Genomic DNA, 8882 nt, shown 5'->3' with positions numbered 1-8882 from the left:
CTAAGGTTTTGTCAAAAACTCAACATTTCTTCACTTCATGGTGAGAACCCAATCAAATCATGTTTTCCATAAATTTTGTAAAAGAACATCTTTATGGATAGGAAAGTGATGAAGATCAAACCCATTTCCTTCAAACTTCTTCAACATTTGGAGTAAAACCCAAAATCAACACAACTAGTTCTAGAAGACTTTTAAATCATCATTAATCTTACACAACATGTATATATAACTCAATAAATCCCTACCTCAAGGTGTTGATGATGGAGGGAAGATGGAACCCTAGCTTTTGATGGAAGAATCCTTCAACCTCTACCACACCATGAGAGATCCTAGCTCTAGATCTTCAAGATTTAGAGGAAGATGTTGATGACCTTGACTCAAGATTTGCACAATCAAAGTGTTTTGGTGTTTTGGAGAAGTTTTCTAGAGAAAATGGGGAGAGAAATAGGGTTTAGAGTGAGAGAGGAGTGTGTATAATGGATGAAATATTCGGACCAAAATGTTATATAAAAACAGAGCTCGAATTGCCCGTTTGGCCGCTCGTGCGGCCACCTTGACTGCTCATGCGGCCCACTTCTCCGCTCGAGCACCTAGACAGTATGCAAAATTCTGGGTCCAAGCCTCCACCGCTCGAGCGGCCTAGCCCCGCACGTGCGGCCTAGGGCCTCGCACGTGCGGCCCAAGCCCAGCCACCCAAAATTTTGTTTCGCTCCCGGCACTTCAGACTCACCCGCACACCCTCCGGAACAATTGAAATACAACACCGAAAAAAAATAAACACCAAGAAACCAATTCCGTACATTTCAATCCAACGAAAATAAAAAGAGGACGAAGCGAGAAAGAGAAGAAAAGGAAAAAGAAGGCCGGTCATCACAACCCACCGGCCAGGTATACAATTGATTGGTCTCACACATTGCGTTTTCTACGTCCCCATTCCGGGTCAGACACCAATTTGGGTGTGATCAAACCTGTCTAGATGACGGGGTCGAATATCCAGCTCCATTTTTAGTTGGCTTGATACCTCGTTGCTTGGAGGATGAAAGAGCTTTCAGTCCTTGCAGCTAACTTCAATTGTGCCCTTTCTGGAAAGTACGTTGATAATGGGAAAAAGATAGAAAACCTGACTCGACTATGCCCCTAGTTCATCATTTTGACTATTTTTTGTTTTTGGCTTTCTACTAAAACAATTTTGACCAACATGAGAGTTAGATTAACATGCTTATTCGACTTTCTGGTTTGAAATCATGCAAGTCAGGTTGTGAGCACTGAAAATTTTCCTTTTTTGGGTCCAAAAAATGGTCTAGTTTTGAAAAAATGAAATATTTTTCGAGAAAATTAATCAATTTCATTAAGAATCCTCAAAATTTGTTTTTGCAAATGGCCACTACCTGACCAACGTAGAATTAACTCTTTACATGCACAACCTTAGATCTAAACTTGAATTGTCTTGTAGCTAAATCTTCCAATGGAATAGGACAACCCATTTTAAATGAAGATGAGCCAATTGGACATGGATAGGATAGCCGAGTTAAACAAGGATCAGCCAATCAACATGGATGAGACCAGTAAGCTGAAAATGGTTGGGGCCAAACTTCAAGATGAAGCTGCCTACGTATCCCAAAGACTGGAATCAGGCCTGGCGTAGTTCTGGGGTAAAGGTACACTCGGGTATTAACACTCTCCTTTTACGCTCTAACTTTTGCCAAAGTCGCCCTTCCGGGTTTTCAACCTGGCAAGCTATTTTTCCTTTTCATTTTTCTTTCTTCTTCTTTTCTTTTCTCTTTTGTTCTTTGTTTCCATTTTTTCATTTTTGTTCTTTTTTCTTTTTTTTTGTTTTGCTCTAACTTTTGCCTAGGTCGCCTTTCCAGGTTTTTGGGCCCAACGACCCTTTTAAGGATAGAAAAGTTTAACTTGTCCATGTTGATCAGTCGTAAGATCTCTAAGCCATCTGAATCTAGGAGAATGGTTGCTGTTCGTTGATGATGTAGGAGATCATCCAATCAAGTCTGAATTTACCCCTAGTGTCATGGATAGGAACTTGATTGTCCTTCAACAAAAATTTTCTTCTCTCAGATTTTGGGATTTGGCTTTCTTGTCGATCTCTATTAGCTTGGGAAATGGCCCAATTTTGACTCTTCGAGCATCTAACCTTTTTGCCCCTAGTTCAAGGGCTACTTCTAATCTAGCTATGCAAGTTTCCTTTGATCACATTTGACCTTCTTGCCTCTAGTTCAAGGGTTACGTCTAATCCGACCATGCAAGTCTCATATTTTGGTTTATCATTGAACATTCTGAATCAAGGTTCAAGGTTTGAAAGCAAAGGGGTAGAGTCTTGAGGCCGAGAGTGATCCTATGTTGTACAATCTCAAGATCAATTCCAGGCATATCTTCGTGGGACCATGCAAAAATATTTTTGAAATCTTTTAATAAAGCGACTAGTCGCTCGCGCTCTTTTGAAGACAATGCAGAACCAATTTGGATCAAGCTAGGATCCTTCTCAGTACTCACATTAACAGACATGATCTCATTCATTAAGGGCTTAGCACGCCTCTCTTCTTCTCAATCGATCAATTTTTTGCAAATCCCAAGGAATTCCTTCCTCTTTGTTTTCAAAGTTTTGAAAAAATTTAGGTCAATGCAATGACTTAAAGGCACAGAAAAAGTAGGTAAAAAATACTGCTGTTTCATTCAGATCTTTTAGCTCAACTGGTTCAATGGCAAAAATAGACGCAAAAAGAAAGAGTGTAAAAGACAAACACAAAACAAGAAAGTGATGTCCGAGTTAACACCCCCGAAATCACCAACCTCTGACACAACAAGACTGACTCAATACAACAAAGATTGACTCAATACAAAAGAATGACTCAATACCCAAGACTGAAAGTAAAATAAACAACATTTGTAAATTGCTCAAAACAGTGCGTGCCATTCGCGCATATCTGGAGTAAAATGAGCGCCATCAGCAGGTGGTTCCTCCCCGATCACATAGTCACATTATTTCTCCAAGTTCATCGATCCAGTGCAGATAGACTTTGTAGGACCTGGTGGAGTGATGACCTTATTGTCAATCAGATCTTGAACTTCATGGCGAAGACGAAAACAACCGTCAGTGTCATGGATGGTTTGTTTTTGGAAGGCACAGTACTTGGCAGCATTATACCTAGACAGAAGGGGATCAAGGAGAGGCCGAGGGTCAAGGGGTTTGAGATGGCCTTGTCCTACGAGGATTTGGAGAGCTTTGGACAAGGTTATGTAAAGGGGATTGAAAGTGCAGTTACCAATCCTGACAGGATTAACAGAGGGGTTGGCAGGTGTTGACTAGGTTTGATGACCTCTTATGGGTGTAAGATTGGAGCTGAAAGGGATGTTTCTGGTACGATAGGCCTTTTCATGGTTTATTCCTGGATTCAAAATGCCCCTAACCTTAGTGACAAAAGTGTCATCCACAGTTTTTGCAACAACTACAAACTTGCTGCTTGTTTAACTCTTTGCCTTTCAAAGCCTCAATAGCCCACTGAAGATGTTTATAGGGATCAATGCCTACCTCGGCCTTGTTCTTGCCCCTTGCCTCCACTTTGCCAAAGGATTGGATCGCTATATCGGAGCAAAGCCCAGTTGTTGTTGACATGCCATCACCCAGACTTGAGATAGCTTCAGGTTGGCCATTTTCAATTGCAGCTTGCCCCAAGATTAGGGAGCCTTTTGGCGTGAAATTTCGGCCATGTGATGTGGTTGATGATGGAGCCAAAATCTCAAAGGCTAAATCTTCCATTGTTCTCTAAAGATTATCAATCATGCTCATTAGCTTAGAAGTAGTGGGTTTATAAGTTTGAGATGATTGAGGTTTAAGTGCATCCATCACACACAAGTTCATGCTTTCGGGAATGAACACCTTAGGCTTGGGTAAATGGATCCGGGTGATGTATATGCTGGGGTTAAAGGTAGGAAGTAATGTATAGATGAGGTTAAGGTAGGAAGGAGATACTTGGGGTTAAGGTTAAGGTGGGAAGGGGTTGGTAGTAACATTAGGGTCTTGGGGTGGAGCTATCATTTGATTGTCAATGAGATTCTGAACCTTATAACGAATGCGGTAGCAACAATCGATGTCATGGTTGCGCTGCTGATGATACACGCAATATTTGGTGGGGTTCTGTCTGGCAGGGAGTGGGTCAGGAAGAGGTTAGGGATTAAGGGCTTTGAGATACCCTTTTTCCAACAAGACTTTTAGTGCGTTGGTTAGGCTTATATAGATAGGGGTGAAAGTTCTACCTTGAGCTCGGGTTGGGCCGACTGTTTGTGGGTTTCTATTGGCAAAAGGGTCGGCAGTTTTTGGATTAGTGATAATGATATTTATTTCTGAGCATTTCGGAGCTGTGCTACCAATGGAACTACAAACAACATTTCTCCTCATAGATTCATTACCCTCCACAATGATCCCTTGCCTGATGGCATCCTCGATTTGAACCCCAATTTCATAGAGGTCCTTAAAGTTGAATAACGGGAGGACTATAATTTTCTATAATAACCTTTCATGCAAATTTCTAACAATGATACGGACATGCTCTTTCTCTGGAGACCTGTTTGCCATCATAGCCGCCTTTGCCCTCCATCGAATAAAAAACTCTAAAAAGCCCTCATTCAGTTCCTGACGCGTTGCCTCAAGATCACGAGTTGTGACCTCGATCTGCGTGTTGTAGGAATATTGGGCAACGAAGGATTCGGCCAACTCCTGCCAGCTCTGTTTCACTAAGTCCTCCAATTTAGAATACTATATGACAGTTATTCCAGACATGGTTCGACTAAATAGTGACAACTTCTGTATTCAGGTCAAACATATTGGTCATAGGATATTAGAAAACAGACGCAAATGCACCATTAGATCTCCAGAACCATCGAAGCAGTCAATATGTGGCATCTTGAACCGCTCCGGTAAGGTAACTACCGATTCAGTGTGCCCATCCTTTATGTCTGGAATAGAGTTGACCCCCTGTGCCTTTTTGAATAGCTTTTCCAACTTGTTGACTTTGAGCGCAATTGGATCAACCTTGAATTCGAACGGTGCCTCGGTTTAATACACCGAGGCTTTGGAAGTTTGTGCTGGGATGGGTTCTGCTTAGATTAGGAAAATCGAAACACCCTCGGTTTGTGGATCTTGAGCAATGGTAGCATTAGTATGGTACTGAGCACAGGGATAGCTGCGGTGGGTACATGTGATGCAAAGGTCGTTGCTCACTGCGGTTGCTGTCGCTGTAGGCTAGTTATAACCTCGGCCTGACGGGCCGTAACCTCAGCCTGACAAGTCACGTCATGCTGGAGGGAGTCAACTGCGTACTGCAAATGGAGTAATAATCCCTCCAAATTTATCGGAGGTTGAGTCATGATAGGGGTAGATACCCGAAATGAGCTGAACGAAGGTAATTGAACTAGTGAATGTCGGAACAGTGGAACTAGTGAACCATGTATGGCCCTTCTTCATCTTGCCACTAGTGAAGTTGCCCTTGAACTAAATCTCCAACATGACAAAGTTTATCAACACAAGTCCAGAGTACCCGGGAGATATCGAAGCCTTCTAAAGTTATGGTTCCAAGACTACCTAGCAAAAGAGAAAACATACAACACCTTAGCCCAATTTCACTATAATAGATATGATCACAGCTGAATGAATGTACTCCCCACTACATTCTACCCCAAAATGGATACCAACTTTGCAATTGATATGCACATTTCTATACAGTTTCACTGTAAAGCACATACCGATTAAAGAGAGCCAAAGCACCCCTATGAGGGGGTAGGGTTACCCTATCCTAATTTCGTCAGGAATTAGGGTTCACTATTCAAACAAAGTGGTTTCACGTAATCCTGCATTCGGGTGAGCATCCTATCCTAATTTGGAACAGTCTCTACGGCTCTCGATATGGGACTAAGCCAAATGGTCAAAAAGGGTACCGCAGCAAAACTACCTAATATACCTCTCACACCTAACACTGAAAAGTGAAAGGAAGATCAAACGATACAGTGGTAGTCCAGATCCAAGGGTTGTGTTCCCATCGTGGTAGAGCCCGTGATCGGTCAGCCTTTTGGTAATCTTTTCAAGCAAGCCTTTAGCAAATTGTCCTGGAATAGCAGATGGCAAACACAGTGACTTAAGCACACCAATGCAAATACAATGCAAAGAAACATACAAGTGTAAATAAAATTTCATATCATGAATTTCGAGTCAAGATCTCTAATTTCCCCAGCAGAGTTGCCAGAAACTGTAGCTTGACTTTTTCGCTCCCCCTTTCGGAAGTTTGAAAATAAGCCTTACAGTTCGGACTCCCGCAGTTCTGAATCTAATCTCACAAGTGCAATATGAAATTGATAAACACCAAATAGTCCAAATCCGACAAATCTTTTTGAAAAATTGATTTTGAATCAAAAATGTCAAAATTAGACTGTTTTGCCAGATACAGAGTCGCCACCTAAATATTTTTGAGAAATTTAAGAAACTCGTGACTCGTGCCAAAGGCTACGTATCCGTCATCACCAAGATTGTCTTGGCTCGGGAACTTAGATACGAGAAAGAAAGCTCATAAATTGAGCACCCCCGCTCGCCCGATCAAAGATCAGCCTCCACTAATCATGATATGATTTTTATCAACATTATATGCTCTTGTACCGATTTATTAGGCTAGCATTTACTATGTGATGTGCGCACACAAGGTATAGACTAGCTTGCCCGAATTGGAACAATTCAATTTCATGTTTGTTGTTCAAAAAGGGTTTCATTTTGCCACTTAAGAAAGTGGGCTTAAAGTTTGTGAATTTGCCACTTGACAAAGTGAGCTTAAACGTACATTCATTGAATCATTCCAATTCAAGCAACAAGCCTTCATCCACAGGCACTCGAACAGTTTAACAAGTAAACACTTAGCCTCATGGCAAGTATGCTAGTCATAGCAGTCACTCACACTCATGCAATCCAAGCTAAGATGAAACAAAAGAGTTAGAAAAATATGCATGATACCTAACTATGTCAAATGACTAATATAACGCATGCAATAATGCAACTAAAATAGGCTCGGCTACTTTACATGTTATTTGCAACAATTTCATAGCATGCGTTTAAACATGTATTCAACGAAGTAATAAACGACAATGTAGTTAAAATGATGAACCAAGCCTCAATGTATGCAAGATAAATGAATGAATGCAAACATGCGATAGGCTAATTAAAACATGATGCCCCTAATCTAACATCAAAATCGGATAAATAAAAAGGAGAAAGACGTGAGGTTAGAAGACATACATATTATTACAATATCGCGCAGGAGGATCCGAATGAATAAACTAGCTAAGCTAAACTACTTAACTAATTATTATAACACAAATGAATAATTAACTACCCTAAGCTAATTAATTAAGCAAAATAATTAAATAATTTAACTAGGCTAAGCTAATTAAATATTTACGACACAAACTAATTTAATTAATCGATCTAAACTAATTAAGTACAAAACAAACTAATTAGCTACAACTAATTAATTACAACATGGATTAATTAACTAAGTACAACACTTTGCCAATTAGCTACAACTAATTAAGTACAACAAATAAATGACTAATTGCTAATTAAACTAATTAACTAGTCCCGGAAAGCGAGGAAAGCCCATGCATGCTCGGTTTCCACCCGAAGAACGTCCACTGTTTGCTCCTGAAAGCCTCTATTAATTGCACTGGTTTTTCCTCTTCCAAATCAACTTTGCTCTACTTCATAAACATTCTGCTCAAAATTCACTGGTGGCCGGCAAGCCAGAAGTGATGGCCGGCCTGCCACTAGTAGGGGGTTACCGTCCAACACTGATGGCCTATTGGCTAGAAATAGTGGTCGGCCAGCCGGCCACTGATGATGCACTATTCCTTGCTGCAACAAAGAGCAAACAGGGCAAAAATAAGGTATTCTCACAGATTATTTGTACTGTGTATCCCTCCTTATCATCAAAACATCTCAAAGAAGTGATACACTTAGTTCTCAAACCATCAATTCAAACAATTTCATTGCATGATGGTTCAGGAACCAAGATGTACAAGTTTAATAAATGCACAAATAAGACCAAAAACTATCACCCTATCATGCATGATCAAGGGCAACGGAGACCTTAGAAAAATTGGTACATTCATCACTTTGAGTATGAAATACCCCAATTTTCCTTGTGTTCAATTAATGTCCGATTGAACACACCAAAACACAACCAAATTCTTATCTTTGCACAATTTAGTTTCAACTTTTAGTTACTCATTTTAATTACTAACCATACTTTAACCAATTAAGTCTATTGGTGAGAAGTCCTCTAAAGAGAAGGAAGTGTCAAACAAGGGGTAGTTTAAGGCAAGAGAGAGGTGTCATGCCATTGATAATGAACCCCCAAAAGAGGGTTAAATCATTAAGCATGAACTTCAATCTCAAGCTTAAACTATCATGAGGTTGAAACAAACCTCAAAGCAAATAAATAAATACAAAAAAAAAAAACCAAGAAATGAGGAAGGTTGCAGAGATTAATGAGTGCTGAAATTAAGTGAGAAAAGCACTAAAATATGCAATCAACTCAAACAAGTGGTGTCTAAGGACCTAATACACCAAGCTTGTAAGGACACTTACACTAGAAGCATGCAAAACAATACTCAAATGCAACAATCACCCAAAAACAGAGGCAAAACAGCCTAAAATACAGTCTAAAACATGCTGGAATTAAGCTACAAAAGGCTAAAAAAATTAGTTAACACATAGAGCTAACTAGGGTAGCAAACAAGGTACAAGGAAGGGAGGCTAACCCCTCTAATTTGGACCTCAAACACATGATTTTAGCCACTGAAAAAGTTTTGAAATTCAGTGATAAAAGGCC

The sequence above is a fragment of the Camellia sinensis genome, chromosome 5, assembly GCF_055761805.1.
Source record: "Camellia sinensis isolate YWXY chromosome 5, ASM5576180v1, whole genome shotgun sequence".
NCBI lineage: Eukaryota > Viridiplantae > Streptophyta > Magnoliopsida > Ericales > Theaceae > Camellia > Camellia sinensis.
Note: the sequence above shows the minus strand (reverse complement) of the source record.